The sequence below is a fragment of the Struthio camelus genome, chromosome 3 (assembly GCF_040807025.1).
Source record: "Struthio camelus isolate bStrCam1 chromosome 3, bStrCam1.hap1, whole genome shotgun sequence".
Taxonomy (NCBI): Eukaryota; Metazoa; Chordata; class Aves; order Struthioniformes; family Struthionidae; genus Struthio; species Struthio camelus.
Window position 1 is genome coordinate 62,765,053 of NC_090944.1, and position 22,969 is coordinate 62,788,021.

General features: G+C 39.4%; 1 long non-coding RNA gene across 1 annotated transcript in view; it reads right to left on the bottom strand.

The window, feature by feature from the left end:
* Positions 1-6,276: 6,276 nt before the first annotated feature.
* The window catches only part of LOC138066732 (uncharacterized), a 43,947-nt gene continuing 27,254 nt past the window's right edge, over positions 6,277-22,969 (bottom strand). Inside the window, exons 4-6 of the long non-coding RNA XR_011140172.1 lie at positions 20,684-20,750; positions 10,839-11,069; positions 6,277-6,621 (exon numbers count right to left, since the gene is read on the bottom strand). This is a non-coding gene — a long non-coding RNA (uncharacterized lncRNA). The remainder of the gene's footprint in view (positions 6,622-10,838; positions 11,070-20,683; positions 20,751-22,969) is intronic.

A 22,969-nucleotide genomic window follows, 5' to 3' on the forward strand; every position in this document is an offset into this window, starting at 1 on the left:
TGAAGTAGAAGGGCACTTAATACTATTTTATGGTTTTCTCTTTCTTAAAATGTTTGCAGTATCTCAGTCATGCAAAGCTGAAATGCAGCTTTCAAGGTGTCCAGTCAAGAGCAAGTAGGCTTTAGGCCCTATCATGTTTAGATTTGAGGATCTGTATAGGTCACTGCCCTACCTAAAATGATTCTCACTCTTCAATGAAAGGACTTTCATTGGAGTCTTCTTGGACTTTCAAAGGAGTCTTTTCTGAAAACAAGTGTGAGAGCTCAGTGCAACACCTTGTCATTTCAAGGTGAGTTAAATAAACTGCTTCCTGGGAGAAGAGGTTTGGCATAGTTCACTGTCACAGATTTGCTTTGGTTTATTTATCTGTGTAAGCAATTTGCTAATTTTTTACCAGGAAATACATTGCTATGGGGCCACAGGAGCTTGTTTTGAAAGTAATAGGTGTTTGTAGCTGCTCTGCCTGTCCATGAGGGCCTGGACAGCAGAGCACTAATGCATAGAGGTCCCCACATGGTGGGCTACATGTATGTACATCCCACACACCACCACAGCCTACTCCCCAGCCCTCCAAGCAAAAAAGGGCCTTCCCTCAACACAAGCACCTCAGAGCAGGACTGGGGTAAAGTTTTACAGAGAGCAGCTCATCTTTTCTGGTTCTCAGACAAGATGCAAACAGGGCTAATATTCATTGATTTTAAAATGATTTTAAGTGTCAGTAATTTGAACTGCTCTGAGAGGAAGAAATTTTATTTTGTATTTGGGGAAATGGAATCTATGCTGTTTCAGTGTGAGAATATGTGAGAATATTTCATTTTAAAATACACAGATTAGATAGATTGAGAAATAAGGTGAAAACATGCTTTCTCAATAAATAAACAGAGCAGCGAGAATGTGGCTTGATGTGACTTTTCCTAATGGAATATGATTTTGACTCCAAACGGCGTATCTGACTTGTCAGGTGACAAAGGTTAGCCCTTCCATTAAATACAATAGCTATTTTGGTTAGTCTTAAATGTATGCGCTACATAAAATAAACCAAATATAACGGGTTAAAAAAGCACTGAGAGTATATACAAGCTTATCCTTTCTTTTTTGTAGGTACTGAAACACCACCAAGCATTCGACTGTGACATAGAAACTAATATTCGATTTCTGCATTAACTTTAAACCCTTGTGAGGGTTTGTGAGTCTTGTGAATCTTAAGTAAGTTGACTTAAGTAAGTACTCTGTTTTATAAGAAAACAAAATGCACCTTTGCTATGAAGTGTCTTAAGAAATACCATAATACTTCTGAGAGTTCTGCCAAACATGCCTATCAAATAAAATGAGTCACCGTAAGTACACTCGTGACCAGTTCCTGCAGAAGAAAAGGGGAGCTGTGACATTTTAACTAAGTTTTAGTTCTTCCTTTGGGTTAAACCAATGCCTGATCACAGAAGGGATTTGTGTCTAAGCATGTACATTTTCTTTTTCATAATAATTAAAAGCAATATAATTATATCAGACTTACACTCTTTTGAACACGGGCTTCTTTTGATTTGTCCAGCAGAGAGCTCACAGTTTAACCAGTAAACATCATTCCCTGAGCTACACTGACATCATCCTGGGTAAAAAAAACAAGGAAGCAGGCTAATCGGAGATCTCCTGATTTATATTCTGTAATGAATACAAAGGGGCAGAAAGCAAGGTCTTTTAAATGGAAGCTGTCAGCAAAAAAGAAAACAGAATAGAATTATTTTGGGTGGTGGCCAGGAAAGAGTAAAAGGGTCATGGGGGAAGAGGGGATTCTAGAAAATAGGGGAATGGTCTAGGAGATAACATATACTACTGCAATATTGCCCCAGCTGGTAATGTTATGTAAGGAGTTTTCACAATGTCATATCAGTCAGACTTTGTGAAATAACCACTGAAAAAGCATGGATCTTAAGAGAAAGTTGTGAATATATTCCATGTGGAACTCTGCAAGTAATGGATTTTTGTTCAAAGTTCTGATTTTTTAAACATTTTCTTTTGCCTCAAAATAATATTCATTTCGAGAAAATAGTCAGCAAATCAAAACAAATGAACAAACAAGCAAATCAATGTTTTAGGTTGAACAAGATTTTGAATTATTGGGCTTCTTCTGCTTCAAACTCTGTAACTACATTTATAAGCCATTTCATTTTCATTTCAAAAGGCTAGAATCTCTTGTGCTTTTGAAATTTTGTATCTTTTTTTTTTTCAGATAAACATTTCAGTTCAGTCACTTGAAATTCTCAAAGCATTTTGATGTTGCCAAATCCTTTTTCTCCATAAAAGGGTCACAGTCTCACTCATTAAAGGTAGGTTTTCTTTAAATTAAATTTGAAGTTCTTTGTTTCTAATGCAGTTTGAAATTCAGATGTAGAAACTAGCCACACTGTGACTCTGGCCCAGTGTTAAGCATAGGAACACAGCTCAGGAGTCCTCTCCTCCCCACTGCTGCGGTGCTGGGGCCAGCCACAGAAGGCAGATGTACTTTCTGGGAAGTACGTACTTACGCTGCTAGCTACATCTCTTAGCTGAGATCCTGTTGGGACATTCCCCTGTCCTGTTCAAGTGAATAACATAGGGAGATGTGGTATATCACGGCTGAAGCCATCTCCTCTCAGCTGAGGACAACAACCTGCTCTTGAAGAGCAGCGTCTCTGTGTGACTGGAGATGAGAAGCAACACTGAACGTCCTGTAAGGTGAAAGGTGGGAGAGGTAGGTAAGTTCTTGTGACTCACTGTCCCACTGCAGCTGAAATCCCCCTGGAAATAGAGGAGGATTTTCTTTTATCAAGGACTTCAGTAATACTGGAGAGGGCATCAGTTCAAGGTTGCAGTGTTTAAGTGGTCACCAAGCTGGGTCTCAGCCTTGTTCACAGGCATCTCTAATCACATTGTTCCAGGAGGTGGGAATTTAAGAAACTGTTTCAACTCGATAAAATAAAGAGAACTAGCGTCACTTGAACCTGATACCTGCTGCAAAGTTTGTCTTCTGATGCAGATCCTAGGCTGCACTAGCTGGCATGCTGTGAAGGTACAGTCTCTCCTTTCTTCCCTCCCTATTTTATTCATTCCCCAGTTGCCTCTGATGAACTGTGGAATAGCATCTCTGCAGTAGCTATTCTTTCATACTTCCCGAGATGAAAACAGTGGATCAAACACCATACTTTCCTTTGTAGGCAATTGGTATGGGTCACTGACTGGCCCTTCCGTTAGACTTTTTCTTTGTTGTATTACCCTTGGCATGACACAGGAAGAGCAAAACAAATCTGTGAACCTCAAAAAAAAAGGTGGGGGGGGGAACATTTAGAATAATAGCAAATGTATCATCAAGGTAAGCAGACTTAATAGCGCTGAGATCAATTCTGTCAAGGCTTCTCGTGCCAGTAGCTGAATGGAGCTGCTGGAGGAAGACTGGCATATACAAGGGTACAGGCCATTAAGTATTGCTCCTGCGGTCACAGTTGTAAGCATTACCCTCTTAGGCAAAATCAGCAGTACATGTTGCAATCAGAAGGAAGAGCGGATCATAAACCCCGTTAAACACAGCACATATATTTTTGGCATCAAATCTGAGAATTCAAGTCCTGGAGGAACTACTAGTAAAGCAGTAGAAAGGAGAACTATACTTTCAAAGAAAAAGGTAAGGGAAGAAAAATGCAAGCTAATGAGCTGTGGGAAGACACAAAACAGAAGTATCAATCCAAGAAAAATAAATTAGAAAAAAATCACACAATTACCTTTAAGCCAGAAAACAGTGGCATCAATTATAAGTATTCATCCACAGTGGAAATAAAGTATTAAAGCAAATCTGCTGATCCTGTGAAGAGCAGTAAAATAGCTACGGTAGGTTTTTAAAGTATATTCTGCTTTGGCCTGAGATCAGTAATCATTTGGGAGGGAAGGTTATTTCTAACCTGGCTCATTCCAGCAGTGCAGCTGGAAGCAGGAGGAAGGAGATTGCAGCAGGCTGTGAAAGACCTAAAGGTACCTATAACCACGGGTGTCCAAAATATGGAGACAAAACAAGTGGACAGTGAAAGGGGACCTTCTGAAGGTAGCTTCCATGCCAAATCTGCCCTCTGATGGGGCTGCACTATTTCTCCAATACTACAGAAGAGTCAGTGATCAAATTTCCGGTTTACTTGAGAAGAATCAGAACTGCGTTTCCATACTTGAAATACTTACATACTTGAAATATTTTGGGTTTTTTTAATGAGGAATGGGGGAAAATTTTTAAGCCTGTCACAAAATGGAATTGTCCTTTTTCAGTCCATTGGACACACTCCAACTCTAGCTACATGTCCATCCACAGAGATATCAGTGAAGTCTTCACCACACACAAAGCCAGGTTGTAAACTGTCATTCATGTTTCCTTTGCAAATGAGGTAACTATGTATTTGTTTGCCATATATAAGTGAGTAAGCACGATTTGTTTCATCAGTCCCTGTGGGCAAGGTAGGCCTAGCAAGGCTAAGCGAGCCATAACCTTGCACAGCATAGTAAGCCTTGGTCTTATTCACATCAAAGAGAAGCGACTGGACCCAGGACACACATTCGCATTACCTCAGGCTTCATCCACAGGTTGTGTTATCAATAGAGTGCCAGCAAAAGATTGAGGGTCTCCAATGACAGTTGTCCAGCTGAGACGCAGTGCAGCTTTGGCTAGAAATACAGGTTCCGTCCAAACCAACGATAACGGACGATTATAATGGGGAAACTAACTGGATAGCAAAGCTGGACCACACTCTTGCAGTAATACCAGTATAGCTAAATAAGAAAGTTTTTGGTGAATTCCCAGTCATAGTTTTGGGTGTTTTAAACGATTCATTTTTGTAATAGATCCATTGACAGGAGTTACTGGCTTGAGCCTATCTGATAATAATCCTCTTTCACATTTGTACTGCATGGCAGTGAATGTGGTGGCACACTCCAGGAAATGCAATCATTACTAAGATACTCACACAGTATCTGTCAGGAAGATATGTGACCAGACTTCCAAAATAACAAGTAAATTCAGACTACTGATTTATCTTGCCTAGAGTATATCTCTTGTAAAACACTGTATGTTTAAATACAACTGTTAATCACGTTTCCTAAACTGTTTTGCTAGTTTTACTGAAGGATATATTTGTTTAGGTTTTACTGGCAGTCAATCTTCAATTCTTATTTCCTGGCATTTGGCAGCCCTGTATATGATGTACATGTCTCTTCAGTGTCATTTAAAAAAATCTCAGACTCAGCTGCTTCCAGTGACTTGGAAAAAAAATGCACCTAACAGCTTTGCATTTCATGAAAACCACAGTCCAGCCAAACAGCTATCAATACCGATTCATTTTGACTGTTCAAATGTGCCTTGAAAGAATTAGCTTCCTGACTTTTTCTCTCACAAAGAAGACAGAAACAAAACCAGTTAACACTGTAAAGTCAAAATATTACTTTAAAACACCCTTTAGCTTCTGAAGTTTAAACAACTTACCTAACAAAACCTTTCTCATTATTCATATATTTGTCACTAGCAAAACTTCCTTTTGGTGATAAACTTTGCTCAGACAAAGCCTTTCTGCCTTCCTACAAAGCTGCCTTAAGTCATCTGTCAAGAAGAAACAGAAATCTTTTTCAGAAGTTTTTAAATAGCTTTCCATTTGCTTATCCTCTTCATTGCCTCCAAATTTCTTGACTCCCGTAATCTGTAGGTACTGTTGTGTTAGATTTGGGCAAACTCCAGACATAGCCAGCGAAAAGGTTTTCCTGTACTGTCACTCACACAGCGGCTATCTTGCTCAGGGGGTTTCGTACATGGAGGGCTTCTGGCTCAGTTCATATTTAAAGGCAGCCATTCATCCGTGACACAATCCCTTTGCACTAAATTGAACGCAGTTATACCAGACGTGTCTGATTTGAAGGTGTGGGATTTTTTTATTTTTACTTACAGAAAAGGCTATTAGTGCTGCCAAAGAAAAATGCAAAAATGAAGAAAGCAACAAGCTGTCTAATAAATAACATCTGGACAGTGCTACATTATGGGATTCCAATATTGAAATGAGCAGTGTTTACAGCATGTCTTGAATGACGTCAGTCAACCCCCCCTCATCAATCTTCTGCAAAGTAAAACAAAGCTAAGAGTCATAAAGTAACATCTTGGAATAGTTACAACATTGCTGATGTGCAGCTGATAGAAGTTTTATGTATTACATCAAATCAGACAATGAACTCAGAACGTCACCTTGCAACATTATTTTATTATATATGGCAGCCCTTGATTCTGAGTAGTCAGAAGGATATACATGGATTTCAATAAAACTTGCTAAACTTACATGTGGCCAAAAGAAATTCTATATGAATAGGAGGAGTGTGATGGGACGTACTAAGGCCAAGAAAATCAATTCTACTTTTCTGATCCCGTGAATCAGCATCTTCTTTACCATTGAACCTATATTCTTCATGCCTCATCTCAATTAGCTTGACATTTTGCTCTGGTCAGTTTGAGATTTCATGCTGCGCTGAAAATTAGTACTGGTCTCTTCTTTTGCTGTCCACTTCTGTTTCACATCAGCAGATCGTAAACGTGATAATATATCCAACTAAGATCTTCAAGACCTGCAGCACCTAGAATTTCCAAATATGCAGAATTTCATTTTCTTTGTCAGGCTGTAATTGCATCTGTTCTTGGTTTGCATACAAAGTGAAAATGCTATGGCATAAATCCTTCTTGCCAAAGTGTATCTTGGGAGAATGGTTATATTTATAGCCTCTGTGTATTCATTCCTTTCCTATTTGGGGTAAATAGAGTAACTACTTTTCTGCCCCAAATTATTAGTATCTTAGCTGTATCAACAATATCTAATTTATGTCATTCAGAAAATGTCAACGTTTTATTCCTCAGTGATTGAGTGGGGGGTAGTTGGTGTGCACTTTGAGCAGAACTCTGTAAATCTGTGTCAAAGATTTCACACTATCACGTGTACCAAAGATGCCGGCACAGGGAATTACAGTCCTACTTGATTCTATTTCATTTATATGGAAACAGCACTCAGTAATTTTCTTTTTTTAAGTATCACATAGTCACTGTGCTTCCGTGATGTTCACTTAACATTCTGACTTGTTACAACCTTCAGTGGCTTTGTCTTCAGATGAGCACCTTGAAACTTCACGTCCATTTTTAAGCTGGAATAAGAGCCACGTATGATAAGATAACTTGCTTTAGATCTTAGCTGACTATTCAGCAGCCAGCTGCTTGTAGACTGCCTTTATTTATTCTGTTTATTCTCTAGGACTCTTTTTTTTGTTTGTTTGTTTCTTGTTCACACAAACCTAATAAAGGTGATTATTTTTAAGAGCAATCTGAGACACTTCAATAATAGTTTCTCGGCAGGGATCAGTGGCATCCAAGTAACTCCTTGCAGCTTTGGCTGATATGACAGGGATATGACTAGCAGAGAAGCAGAGTAGCAATAACATGTGCTTATCCTACCATGAATGATCAAGATCTGCTGCTTGGCTAGTGTATGTCAGTCTTCTATCACTGCAATGCAAGTCTAAAAAATGTTCCCCCATCTTTATCTCACATCTTATCACTCACATCAGTCCTGAGATGTGGAAGATTCCTGCTGGATGCCTTCTTAATATACAGGTTTCCCTCCTCCCACTAACCATTTATGACCGACCTCTGTTTTTTTCCTTTGCATTTAACTCTCATTAATTTTAATTAGACTCAGACTAAGCCCAAGCCCTTTAGCACAATTTATAAGAAAAAGGAAAAAGAAAAGAAACATAGCGTGCCTGCCAGATGAATTTTCCCAGAGCTCTCACAGCTCTAATTTACACTACAGACACACCAGGATGTGGTTGGAAGAAGCCTTGCGTTTCCTGCTTGTGCATGCTTTGGATGCATGACCTCAAGATGTCAAAAAGTCAGTGGGTCATGGGGACAAGTCCAGCTTTGTCGGCTATGTTTTCAGGCTTGCAGATATGAAGCACGTAAACAACTTTTGAAGATATAGGATTTAGTTTTCACAGTTCAAAAGAAGTCACTAGGTTAACTTTTCTATTCTGAAAGAAATTTACATATTTCAGCCTATAACTTCTGGATTCTTTCAGCCCTTCATTATGCAAATTTACCAAGGGGGAAAGCATGTCATGAAATCGCAGACTAAAATCCAGAAAAAAATAATTTATCAGCATTTAATTTTTTTAAATATGCCTAACTTGTCACTACTTCTATGTATAGCCATTTATAGCTTTTTAGCTTTATTCTTCCTCTTCATTATCAGTCATGCAAAACTTGCTTCTGTTCAGCTTGTAAAATGCATAGAGCTCTGCATCAGTAAGGATCCTTGGATCAAATTTAACCTTGGTGGCCTGCCACCCAGAACAGAAAAAGCAATGCTAACGGGATGCAGGTGCAGCTGAACTGCTCCACTGATGTGGTGGAAGAGATCCTTAGGGGATCCCAAGAGTTGCTTATGAAGATGCCATCATCACATTAAAGGACTGAGATGACTTCCTCGCCTTAGTGGAATGCCTTTTTCAGTGTCTAGGGATGACATCCCATTGGGACTGATTGCAATACTTCTGTGGAGCAGGGTCCTCTCCACTTTTTAATGCGCTTCACAAAATATCTTGTATACATTTTCCCTGAAATTGTTGGAAATGTGCTTTAGAATCATGACAATTCTGTCCCTTCCTTGCCTGCTTTATGCTTTATATCATGCTGGAATATACTTAGGAAAGAACCCACCCATCCGGATACGTGTATTACAGAATAGAGGGTCTAAGAAGATCCAATGAACAGGGCATACGGCCTCTTTTCCTCCAGGTGTAGTTCCAAGAAGGCCTTTTTTCACTTGAACAAAAATAAATTATTTCTTTCTCCTATACGTTCTCTATTTACTGTGTCACATATATAGTCCTGAGACATAAAATAGAAAGCTTCTGTGAGATGCATTTTTTTTTAATGGTGACATTATGTTGTACTCAATACTCCTTTCTGACCGTCATCTGGGAATGACCTTGCGCCTTTTCTTAGTAACTGGGAGATAAACATGGAATTTCCAAGAGATCTGTGCCTGCTGAACCTCAGGCCAGTGCTCTTTTAACTGCTTGCATCAGTTGCTACAGCTAGGGAGCTGAACAAAGCCCTTGAAAATATACTGAGTACTTCATCATGTTAGTTATGATCTTTCATGTAGAGATTCATTTTAGCAATGCCTGACATGTACTTTGGCTAGGTAAATATCTACCCTGCTAAACGCATTTGCCCCAAGAGGTGCATACTATCAACTGCATCCACACTCTATTCTTTTTGGCCTTAGTTCCCTCGTGGGCCCTATGCGGTATCCCCAGGCCATAAGACACTGCTATTATTTTCTGTGTATTTTGTTCAGTTCCGAGGGTCTGAAACAGTGTGATGACTGTGTTGGAGCATATCAGCATGATGCTTTTATATCATGAAACAAAGTGGACGCTCTGCACACCCTGAAAGTGCTAAAGAGTACAAAGTCTCCTCGAGGACTGTGCAAGTGTGGTCTGAACCACAGTGCTTATTTGTAGCGATCTCTGGAGTGAGCTGTCCCCCAGAATTGTGCCTTGGCCTTGGTTTAAAAGAGATGTGATTGGTTCACTCCAAAAGAGAGTCCCAGAGTGAATAAGATTTCTGCAATGTGGGTGGTCAAGTGACCAGGACCAGAGAGTGAATTGGAGACCTCAGCACTACCTGACAATTATACACGTACAATATAGCCCTGACACTAGCTGGACTTTGCAACACTCATTCAAACTATTTGTTGTTTCTGCTGTTGAGTGCTAATCAAAAAGTTACAAAAGAAAGCCTTAGGAAGTATTGGACAAAATCCCTTCTCCTCCCAGACTTCAGGGATACTGGAAGGCTGCACTGTGCTTGTTTTTCTATGAACAACGCTCTCATTGACTTGAAAGCAAAGCTTAAGCTTGAGCCAATTGTAAAAAAAAGAAGCTTTCCTCATAGGCAGGCTATTCAATAATTAATTTCTGATCACAGAGAAGGAAGCCTCTTACACTCCTTTTAGCTAATACTATGAGTATCGGTACTTGCATGCTTTGAAGGAAAAAAAGAATAGAATTGATTATTAACATCACCTGATCCAGTGCAATCTTTTATCTCTTTTTATATTTTTATTTTTCCAAAGCAATAAAACTACAGATGCTTAAATGATCACACTGAATATTTTTCAAAATGATCGGCTTCGTTTGATTTTAAAAGAACAATCAGAGCAAATTGACTATTTATTTATTTATCCTTCTAAGCAGCTCCTGGCAGGAAAAAATTTATTCATTGATAGCATTCTCACACACAGATTTCACCTCCAGCTGTGCTCCAATGTTTAGGTTCCCTGAGAGTACAGTACTTTTATTACTACGTACTGATGTCAACCATCAGGAGCACAAGGATGGATGATGTCAGGCAGCACCAGGTAACAGGACTGTTCAGAGTTAGCTCTCCTTCCTTCAGAACAAACGGATTACTCTCATCACCGCTGCCTGGATCTCCTCACTATTGAGGTCTCCAGGAGTTTTGCCACTAACATGAGCAACAGAATAAGATCTAGCATAAGCTGTCTGGTTTAAAAGACCGCTGGCCTTATTATCTTGCAACACTGGCACAGCATTAATAGCTGTCATCTTGCTTTAATGCCTCTCACATCAATGCTACACCGAAGTCTTTAAGCAATTCTGACTGTTTATGCAACCCCAGTGTTACATATGGTTCCATAAAGACTCACATATTATTTATAAAAGAGCCTGGCAAGGTCCTCATAGATCTAATACTGTTTTTATTTTTAACCTACTTTTTTCTCTGGTTTAGGTCTTGCTTGTTTCAAGCTGAAGTGGACTGTGATGTGGTAGCCAAGCTGACTGCCAAAATCAGAGCATGGGATCTCATCCAAAATTCCCTGTGGTCAAGGAGAAATTTACCACTAATGCAGTAGGATTTGGATCAGGCACTCTTGATTCTCTTCTCTCATACTCTAGTTTTGCCTCTCTGTAGTGCCTTTGGCTTTTCTGGAAAGCATCCTGATCTGCAGGAGGGAGAACACAAAAATGTTTTCCTTTGTATTTATTTTCTTTAAACATTTTCTTTTACATTGTTTCAAATGATTTTGATTTATAGATCAGCACACACCCAAAACCAGTCCCTGAAAGTGACAAAGATTCGGAGGCTTGTTTGCGCAGCTTTAGACCAAAGTCTGCTTAACTGTGAAAAATAACATTTTTGTAGGCTGTTATTTCTTAAAGAGCTGCTGGTGCCTTCTGGAAATCTTTCAGGAACAGTTTGTTTATGAGTGAATCTGCTTAGGACAATATACACTTTTATTTTTAGGGTCTCTATCTGCTAAAAGTACCAGACAAAGCACCCAGAAAAGATATTCAAAATTGTAATTAAGAAAGCATAAAGGAAAAAAAAAATCATATTTAACAATTAGAATCCAGTCATGGAACTGAGCCAAACACTCTTACAAATAATGTAGTCTTAATGATCTGTGTTTAGAAAGATGCCAAATCTCTGAAACTTTTCAGCTCAAGTGGAAAGCCATTCAGATGACTTTTTCTATGCAAAGAAGCAACATTTTCTGTGGATGTAAATACTGGTATAAACAGGCAGCAATAAAAGGCACAGAGACCAAGGCAAGAGAAAAACTGACAAAGAGGCAGTATATGTTCTAACACAGCTCTCCCTGGGGAACTAAGACTTCACATTACCCATCAAAAATAAAATATAACAGGGATATAATGTTGGGAACCAATTCCGTGAGCCAGCTATGCATTTCCAAGTGTGGGGAGCCATTGCTTGATGTAAAACAATACTGTCAATGGTTTCACTGCTCTGGGGCATGCTAGGGACGGGAGCCGACTTCACTGCTCACTCCTAGCTGCTGCCTGATCAGGCGGGACCACGTTCATATGGGGTGACGAGAATATTCTTGAAACAGCTTTACTTTAAACTTCAGAGCAGTCTGACGCTCAGACTCTGTTTTTTAACTTTTTTATCCTTATGCTAAGCTTGCCTCAGTATAGAAACGGGCCGATAGTCCTAGAGGTAGAGTTTGGTTTCCATTCCGCACACTCCCTATTGAAGTTAAAGCACAGCCTTCGCTGACTTTTCCTGATTTCCTCCTTCAAACTTAGTTGTTTAATTATATATTACATCAACAAGATTAGCACAGCCCTGAGAATGATGCTGGTTAACCATTTTCTTGTTCCTCTGCCATCTACCCTGCTCAAGACACTGTCTGAGTACTGCAAGTTTTACAAATTTCCTGTCAGTAATTTAAATTATCATAATTTTGCAATCATAACCAGATGTCCAAAAGTTATGCAAATAAACAGTATCTTATTGTGCATTATAAAAAAATTAAAGGTAAGTAAGACTGTGAGTCTGTGTTACTTTCCATTTAACATTACTTAATTATACATCATCTTTGCATTTTATAAAGTTAATGAACTCCAGTATACTAAGCTCAAAGGACGTGGGAGAAGTCAGTATCTTAGCTGCATCCTCATGTTTCTACTTAGCTTAATTCAACACTTTGTCAAACAGAACTCTTGTTGAAGTCAATGAGCATTTGACTCAAGAAACAATTGAATAAAGACAGAGAACCATATTCAACATTCATTTGATTTAATGTCTTTTGGCACAATAACAGCAGGATTCGGCCTTGAGCAAGGCCTTCAGGATTGGACCAACTTTCTTCTACCACAGAAAGCAACTTCAGAAAAAAAACACAAGGCAGAATTCATAAATTTCGTATACTAACCTCACAGTGTATTTTTACTGACCTTAGTTTCCTATGAGAAAGTTTGCAGTCATCCCTGTGCATGGGAGGGAACGCTGTGCAAAGTCACATCTATCCAGTTCAATCTACATGAATGTTCCCATTTTTTTCCTTAGCCACTGAAAATTTAAACTACAAGAGAGAGCAATTTTGGAAAAGCTTTCTATCATTTTTATCAGTTTCCAGAACCACTCCTCAGAACACAGTTTGCCTGGCTGTGTCAATCAGGCACATCTGCCCCATTTCAACATTAACATCAATATGCTACTGTACGACAAATCTTTAAGTTAATCACTGCCTTCAGGCCCAGCTTAGCCTTCAAATTATGTTAATACTTCCTATTCAAAGTCTGTCTTTATTTCCTTGAGAAAAGCTGAAGGTAGCAGTTGTGATACCTAATCTATCCTTTGCATCCAGATGTGAATAACAGCAACAAAAATAACCCTGAGGAAATGAAATTTCAGCCGTAGGCTTGTTTACCTTAAAATAACTTTGTCATTTTCGCTTCCTTAACATGAGCATGTTTTGTCTGCTTGACAGGAAACAGTTAACTGAAACATGGAGCCCTCTCCCAGCATTTTTCAGATGAGCAAAGCTCAGACCAAAGTCCATATGCTATTCACTCATAAACACAGACACACGACAGGAAAAATGCATTTTAAGTCTGTGTGCTGTGTGTCTTGGAAGAAGTTTGTCAAACAATTATGAAAAGAATTCAGCTTCCTCATAGCACCCTGGGAATGTACTCAGACACTGGATCAGTTCTCATCTGGCTTCAAAGAAAACACTTGAATGGGTCCCCTTTTTACAGAATAGTGTTTATAATGTAATTTTACTTCTCATTAGGGATCTCTTTCTTTGCCAATGTTACTTTTAAATAGGATGATTAATATTTAAAGTCACTTAATTATCACATGTTAACCCACTTCCAGAACTGGTTACAGCTGCCCTTTGATGTATAAAAGAAACCAAACTCACCACTGCAGCTTTCTCATGTACTGAAGATGTCAGAAATATGAAAAGTCCTCCTCTCTTACTCTCCTCCTTTTTGGACAAACAACTTCAACTCCTCAGCTTTGCTAGATTAAACATCTAAGCACCTATTTTCTGAAGAAGACCATTTCATTTTGCCTGAGCTGCTTTTTTTTCTTCCGGCAAGGTGTTAGTTGCGTTAAAACTTTTGAATCTGTCATGCTAGGAATTTCCATATGCAGTGAAAAATATTGCGCAGAGGCTGCTTGCCATTTGCCAAGCTAAACTTTCAGCTGTTTGCAGTAGTCATGTTACATAATCCTTCCCACTATTAACATTAAAAATTCACTGTGCAAAGAGGTGTATTTCTCCTCTTGGTTTCATGGTTTCACACCTAGCTCCCAAAAGCATTAGTATATGGGTGAGAAGGTGTCAAATGGAAAGACTTATTAGGGGAAAGAAGGCTTTACAAAGCCCCTGTGAGCGAATCAGCAGATTCATCCCAGCTCTTCATCCCCCTAGGACTGGGACCTTAAAAACTGGTTTCCATGTGAACAGTTTGGTCCCTGGCTCTTTACCCACACTGGCCTCTTAGGCAACGGCTACAGAGTGCCCATCCCACCCGTTGCCCCGTGCTGCATCTCAGTGGAGGATTAGGGAAAAATGTTGTGAAGCAGGCCCTTCAGAATCTGCATGTGCCTTGCAAAATCTGTATGTGATGGGGTGGGCAGATATGGATTGAAAGGTGTTTCAATAGCCTGCAAACAATGTCTGAAAAACCTAATTAACTTAATGGCAGGGCTGGAAGAATCTTCAGTCAAAGAGGGAAGGGGTAAAAAGAATGGAACAAAGTTCCCTGGCAAATAACTCGGATATTGGTATTCATTTATACAAACATAGGTGAGATAGAGTGGGGTCAGGACAAGGATGAGACACAGTTCCGTAGCAATATCAGATAGCTTGAATTGTCACTGCCCAGAGCGTGCCTGCTCTGTGGGGAAACAGGAAGCTGCAGTTTGCTGAGCTTCTTTCACTTGTTCCATTCACACGTCTACAAAGGACAAACAAACAGGCAGCTGCAACATGACTCTAACGAGCATGAAGTGCTTTAGTCACTGTGAATGGAAATATCAGAGAAAGAGCATTCTTTAAAACACTCTTTGCACTATCAGAAGAGATAGGTTTGAAGAGTGGCCCAACACAATCTACCTAAACTTTTTCAGCTGAGCTACCATTTACCACTGTTTATTGCTAATATTCATGTGCTTTCGCTGACCCAAGAAGTACTACAAAGCAGCTTTTGAACAGGGAATAAGCCTGCAATTCCTTTTTCAATTTGTTTGCATATACAGGTCTTTTACAGACTATGGACTCGTAAATTTAACAATCCCTAAAATCATTTCAGAATAATTAAATATTTAAAAATATGGTTCTCAAGAGCAGGCAGGCGTACTGAATACTGTGATGCATAAGCCACAAAGCCATAATTAATGGAGAAGCGTGTCTCAAAGTCCTTCAAACACCTGGGCTTTGACATCACAGTTAAAGAAGCATTTAGGTACCATTTTTAAGTTGGGATTCAGACCCTGTTCCCCCTTCCTGCATGACATCATAGGCTTAACCACCAGGCCACAACATTATTTTACAGCTGAACTGTGAGAGCAGCAGAACGTCACAGACTAGCTAGATCTCTTCCACACAATGCCCAAATATTATCCAGGAGACAGCAGATATCAGGGACTAGCACGGCATGCCAGTGTGGCTCCTTCCCTCCTGCATACACGTGGCCCAGGACTAAGTATTAGGTAGTACAAATAGTATTTAGTCCGTATGCAGTAGTACAGACGTAAGCCCAGGTCTAGGTCCGCCAGGGCAGAAGGTGTGTGCAGCAGGATAGGAATCTGGATGGTTAGGCCTGACAATGAAATAGTGTTGCTTGGCATGCAGATCAACCAAACTTGAGGTCCGTAAAGGAATTTTTCCTCAGCTCAGAAGTTTGGATGGTTCTTCTTTATTTAGGTGCCTACATTTTATCTAATCTGCAGTTTATTTGTCTGTCTATTATTCTGGATTCACCCTGGAGTTCTCTTACACTGAATGAATGAAGGTATAACTGAGAAATGCTGTCGAAGGTGAGTGAATATAAGCTACATGATAGCAAAATGCTTTTATTGCAATGGCAATATTAAAAGTCAAAGACTATTTCTGCAAAGCTTTATCCACTAAATGCATTTTGCTGCTGCAGGATCTTCATAATGAATTGTTATAAGTAAAAATCTCTCTCACACAATTCATTAGGCAGTCATCATCCTGAATTACTGCATGTTTTCCTCCTTACATGTAAAAGCAGTATAGAAAAGGGGTGGAGAGTGAAAATATTCTTATGTCTGAATTGTAACTTTACTGGCACCTGTCAAAAATAGAGAGGTGGGAGGAAAAGAGGGTTGTGTCAAATAAAATGTTCCCCAAAAATAGAGAATTGGAGTCTGCTTTCACTCCTCTGTTCCCCTTTCTGTCATTCTTTCTGTAAATCATGAATTAAAAGAAAAAAGTGCCCAACTTTGGATCTTACAATAGCTAAAAGAAAACATCCATAGCATTCCTAAACTTTAGTAGCACAAGTGTAAAATAGTGGTCCATTTTATGCTTCCTCAACATTTGCTGAATCCAGTCAGCTAAGCGCATGGACAAGGCTCAGTTGCATCTACCTGAAAAATATTATATGTAGACATACGTATTGACATAAATAGGCCCCTTCAGGATGACTTTTAATACTGTCAATAGGCAGATCCAGCTATGCTGACAGTAGAGCGGGAATTGCTTCTTAACCTGATTCAGTCAAAATGAACTGTGTTAGAAAAGACCTGCTTTCTGTGCTTTTGAAAGCTGTGGTACAATGAGATGGTAAATCAAGTATGAAAGCACCTAGCACTTGTTTTAAGGCAGCTGTAAAACTAGCAGCTAGTACAAAACTGCATGGCTGCGTAGCGCAGAGCATTAGACTAGCAGAAACTCACTCTGCCACTTCAAATTGGTTCAGACAACCCTGAGGAGGTAATTTTGTCCTAGTAGACCTGATGTTGCCTCAGGTCTTGTCTGTCTGTGCTGCTTTATGCTGGGTCAGGAATCTTCTGCTCTCCTGCAGCCAGCAGAAACCAGCCTAAAAGAATAAAGCCAGCATGCATATCACATTTTCCAGCTAACTTTGCAGAGTTAAGGTCACGTGTCCCTGCCCGATCCAGATTAAATCTGCGCAATCTAGTGAGCTGTATTAACGAGCATGGATTGTTCGATTCAACTGAAAAACATTATAGACAAAGCTCACAAAGGCCATTCGGGCAGCAGATTTAATGAGGTGAAGGAATGGTGGGGTGCAGAGGGGAAGAGTGGATGGGTAATGTGCTGTTTTCCCACTTGTCTGCACCTGAAATGCTCTGAAATCCATCTGCTTCTTCTTATTTTGTGAAATTTGATGTGCTTTCTGGAGACAGGGCTCTGACTCATGAGTTACAGTCAAGACTTAGGATAACTGTAAAATCTCCCGTCCCCACTTATTAGCATGTCTCTTTCTCATCTCCCTGTTCCCACTCTCACTATGGGGAGGGCTCAGGCACTTGTGAGCACCAGTAGCACACGGAGATATATTTGTGGTTCATTAATAAGTGAATGCTAAAATACAGGATATGCCAAATCTGCAGTCAGAGAGGGGCACCTGAAAGTAATGAATATCAAACAGGTATGCAAAGTTTCACAGTTTTACAGCTGTCCCATTTTAATCTACTTCTGTTGGTGGATGTGATCTTTTAGAAATTTGATTCCATGTTTGTTTCAGGTTGGGATTTCTAACATGTCCTCCGGAACAAGCCAAATTAAAGTTGAAACAACCCTTTTTTAAAGATGACTTTTTTTTTTCAAACTGTGCTTTGTTTTCTTTCTTACTATGTTCCACGATATTTCAAGGCCTACACATTCACTCCAGATACTTAGTGGTGTCCTCTAGCCATTTAGAAATCATACTGGACAAGGCTCACAAGGAAGAGTGAAAGACTGCAGGTGGACGATCAGTAAGGTCAGTATCTGAGGAATCTGAAGTGTATCTTCAGGCCAGTAACTAGGGGAACTCTGTGACTTTTCGATCTCTGACATCCTTCCTTTGATATTAACCTGAGCTGGAGCAGGAACGGGAATAGAGGCTACCTCTGTACAGCAGTGTAGCTGGGGACCCTTTTTTCCTCTTTCTAACTGTTAAACCTTATGTGGGTTTTGAGCCCTCCAGGACAGTCCTAAGGCTCTTGCTGTCTTCCTTCAATGAGCCAGAATCTTCACTTTTTTAAACATGCAAAACAGATTGAAAACAATAAAAATTAGAAGCTTACGGTGAAGGTCATCCCTACACATAATGAAGGAGACAGAGGTGGAAGTTTAAGAGAAGGTGCGAAAGCCAGCTGCATAGTCCAGGAGCGTGTCAAGGGGGAGAAGTGGCTGTGGTTTATACAATGGATTGAGTCCTTATCAGGTGGGAGTAAGGTGGGTGTAGAGCTTAGTCTGATATACAGGAAAGCATGCAGGGTTCCTGCAATTGCTTGTGACATATGCTCATAGTGGAGGAGACAGCAAAGAGTAACTTTTTATATACAGTGGCTTAATAGGATGAGATGGAAGCTGGAGAGGAAATGCCAATAGTATAGGATATATAGTTTGGAAATGGGAAATGTAAAGGAGTGAATATAGAGTGAAATGTCCCCTTTCTCAAAAGTATAAAGCTACTGTAACCACCAATAGTTAACAACAGATGTATTTACCTAACAACCAGTAGTTTATCTAGCCAACAGCAATTAACAGGCGATTCATTTATCTAGCAATAGATAACAGTAGTTTTGGGGACATAGATTATGTCTCTATTTCTTATTTACCCTGTAAGCCATTACACAATCCAAACACTTCGGAGAACAACCAGAACTTATCCTCCATGAGAATACCAGATGTGGGTCAGTGGATGATCACTTCCTCCTTTAGAAACATTTTCTTTCAGTCAACTACAAGAATATCAAATAACCGCTCAAACAGAAAAAAGCAAACAGAAAAAGAAGCCCAGAACTCAGCTGAGCAAAAGCAAAATTGCTCTGGCTCTTCCTGAATGCTGACTCCATAGAACTAAAATGTCTAACACCACAAACTCAGAAGTTAAGGTATGCGCTCATGCAGCCTTAGCTTTGCCTTCTTTTCCTACAGTGGGTTCTGTATGCTCACAGCACACGTATCTTCACTCTGCCTGCAGACTACTCTGAACAGATGGTCCTTATGTCAGCCCAAAAGCTAAACCTGCAGCTTAATCCCTAGAAAGACTCTGAGATGCCACAGCTCAGTTCTGACTGATGTTCTTAGAAAGGAGAAACCACAGAGGCAGAAACACAAAAATATCCGCAACCAAAATAAGAAGACAGTGTCCAAAGCCTCCCTGCTAAAGTTTGCTTTTTCTTCAGTCTTTTTTACAGTCCCGTTGCCATCTGCACGTGATGTCATGTCTCACTATCCTTCCATTCACTTATTATTAAACCAGCAGGTCACACTCATCTTCACCTTGCTGCTGACAGCCCTGATGGCAGTAAGACAGGGCTTTAAAATTAGGCTTGCTGGAAAGACATGCCCTTCTTTGCTTGAAAATACGCACATATATTCACCAAAACATCAGGCAGATGGACATGTCTTACCCAGATGGCCTCAGTCATGACCAGCACTGTAGCAATCTGCTAAAATTAACCTGTTCTCTGCAGCTACACAGAAGAGAGGTGATGCAGTTGCAGTACTGGTAGAAGCTTCACTGGCATTGCTAGGTGCAGGTAGGCAAGATTAAAGTTATCTGGTGGGGGGCGGGGTCCAAAATAGTGGGATTCTTTCTCTACTCTTCAGTGAATGCTGGATTAAGCCTACAGGTATTTTCAAATTTGAAAAACGTGTTTGTTACCTGTTTTCAGATTATTTTCATACATTGAAACCAAGCTTTGGGTTGATAGTTTAAATTTGAAGTGTATTAAGATGAGATGAAAGAGTAAGCAAATCCTGAGAATGTTAAAGGATCAAAAAAAGCTGAGGCATTAACTGAGGTATTTTTAGACTTTAAGCTCTCCAGAGCAGTAATTGTCTGCTGTTGAGTGTTGTACAAAGCTGAGCATACTGCAAGCTCTAAAAAAGCACAACATCATCTCTGCTCCTGAGGAAATTCACCTCACATTAGATAAAAGGAAAATATACAGATTCAATAAATGTGAAGACACAAATGTTTTTGTCAGAGAGAACATCTGTAAATCAAACTATGCAAAAGGATTCCCGTTTCAAAAATCTGGAATGAAAAGGCAGCTTGATCATGTATTTCCAAAATAATCAGGCTGTCATACGTACTGTCTACTTACTGTAGACCAAAGCAAGCTACCAGGAAACTACTGAAAAAGTGTGTGGGCTGATATTCCTAATATTTCTGACTCAAATCAGGGTACTTTAAATTTCATCAACTAGAGAATACTGTAACTGAAGAAAATAAAAAAAATAGTTGAAATTTCTTTTGAAAAGGCATAGAATTCCTAATCAAGAGCATGATTTTTCCTTTCTTTGCACCCCACACCATTGTGATTATGAAAACTGGGCAGAATGGAAGATAGTAAAATTAGGCACCATCATTCTCTACTCATTTACATTAAAATTCCATTTTTCACTTGTCTTACGCAAATATAAATAACTCCACAAGATGTAATCATGCTCCTGGTGTTTTCTCAGATAATAATAGTCCATTCAACAGTAGTTTACAACCCCAGGCATTGCAAAAGCCAAATGGGATAACAGAATGTATTGTTCAAACTAAGAAAACAAAGGAAGTTAATCAAGGTCCTTACTTGACTACAGCTGTCTTCAGACATAAACCTTGGGGTATTTCTTAACCAGTGATTAATGTGTAGACACCTGAAAAAAAGACTGCCAAATTACAACTTGTTTGCTTAAACAGTGCAACAGTGAATCCACAAAAAAGAAGCTGTTATCACAGAAATCATGCAGAAAAGCCAGTTCTACAGGAGAGCAAAGCTGTTTCTCTTTTTTAACACTGCAGACAAGGTAAAAATACGGATATATAAGTGCTGGTCATAGAAAATGCATTCAGGTCTACTACTGGAAAAAATACCAATAGGATGTGCATTGTAAAGAAATCTGAAATACATATTTAAATTTCTAGAAATCTTGCCAAGAGAGTTGAAAATCTACTAACTGGTATGAAAAACATAATGAGGAAAAAATTACGACAACTCTGATATCCAGGATACACAGGGCAAACATTGGGCTCATCAGAAAACAGAAATACTCCCTAAAGTAGCTGTGAAGACTTTAGAAGTAATTCAGAGGGCTTGGTGGTTTTACTCTTTTATCACACATCACACATCACACATCATCTTATGGATAATAAAGAGAATCAACTGTTTCTGAGGTCTCACCCATTTCTACATGAAGAAATATCATCCCTTCAAGTTTGCTTCAAGGATTCTAAGGTTTACAATGGCGAGGAAAACAGGAGAAATGGGTGAATTTCTCCATTCTCTTTGACAGCCTCTTAGACATACTCTGATTTAGCCTGTAATACGTGTGTGTGTGTACGTACACAAATACGCACGATCAAATCACCTTTGGACAGACACCTCAAGGAGGTCCTTTAGTTGCAAAAAAGCCTGCAACAGCCTCACCTGTGCTGCCACCAAACACAGTTAGGAGGAGAAAACCTGAGCTGGAAAATGCTTTGAAGTCTGAGTGGGCTTGTCCGTGCTACCACAGGGCACAGTCTTCCCTGCTAGCTGTGAATGGCTTGGGGGTCATTGGCTTCTTGTGAGAGAGAGCAAGTACCATTGCAGAAGTGCTCAGCATGGCTGAGCAATTACTTCTAGCACTTCTAATTAGAAGCAATGCTATTTCAGATAGAATAAATCAATCTTCTCCTTACTTTAGGAGAAGAATTAGTTAAAAACAAAAGCAAAAAGAGAAAGAATAAAACAAAACAAAAGCTCTATTAGAAGTCAGGGGAAAAACTGGAGCAATGTGTGTTGCTGCAGATGCTTCTTTTGACAATTACAAGTGCTTGTGTGTAACGAACAACACCTAATAAACAGACTCTACCAAGGCTGTTTGTTAAAGAGAAAAAGTGTTACTGACCATGCAACAAAAATTCCCTTTATTTGAAATTTTTCAGAGAGCACAGGAGCTAATTCTTTTAGATCATATTCTGTCAGCTATAGTTAGTTCTTTGGAAGTTACAGTTTAGATGGCTCCTCCACTGCAATCTGTGTGTGCATATCCATCACAGAGAATGAGAGGAAAGGCTGGTAAAAGACAGACCCAGTAGCTGTAGCTTAGTGTTGCCAGGAGATTTGTCTTCTCTTCTCTTTGCTTGACCCTTCATAAAGTGAAAGACTGGATAGCAGCATTAAAAAGTTGATTAAAAGAGAGAACCTGGACCATATGGGAAGAACTCAAGAAACCATATGACCAAGAATACTACAGTAATTTTATATGAAAATGAGAAGAGGTAAAATTGACGTAGTGGAGTAAAAATGAACCATGAGAAATGTCGGCTGAAAGAAACGTCTACAAAATAGTCTCTTCATCGCCAGCATCTTTGTTGCTATATAAATCTTCATTTTAAGATATTGGAAGTGTGTTTAGTTTTAGTTAGTGTAGTTTTAGTTGTGACTGAACAGTTAATTATTTACATTGCTGCCTTGGCAAGTAAATCAAGGGGACCAATAAACCTAAAGCATCTTCAAATTCTTCTATTTAACATTTGATCATTTGCTAGAGTAAGCATTATTTGCCATGAGAACCAGGTAGAGTTTTGTTAAGTCTGCCACAGCTTGGACAATTTAGTTTGTCTGATATAGTACTGCATGCTGTGAAATTTCTTCTAGAGTCTTGATCACACTTGGCAGTAATAAAATAAAATAAACACAAAAGAATATTGTTGAGTCAAAGCCACAGAATATTTCAAATTCATCCATGAAGCTAAAGTAGATTTTACACTGAGGCTCTGTTTCAGGCACGTTAATATGCTGTAAATATTGCCTGCTGCCAGAAAGGATGGTCCCGTTTTCCCCCAGGTTGCCTATTCCCACCTCCATCACTGCACCAGAGCTAGCATTTGT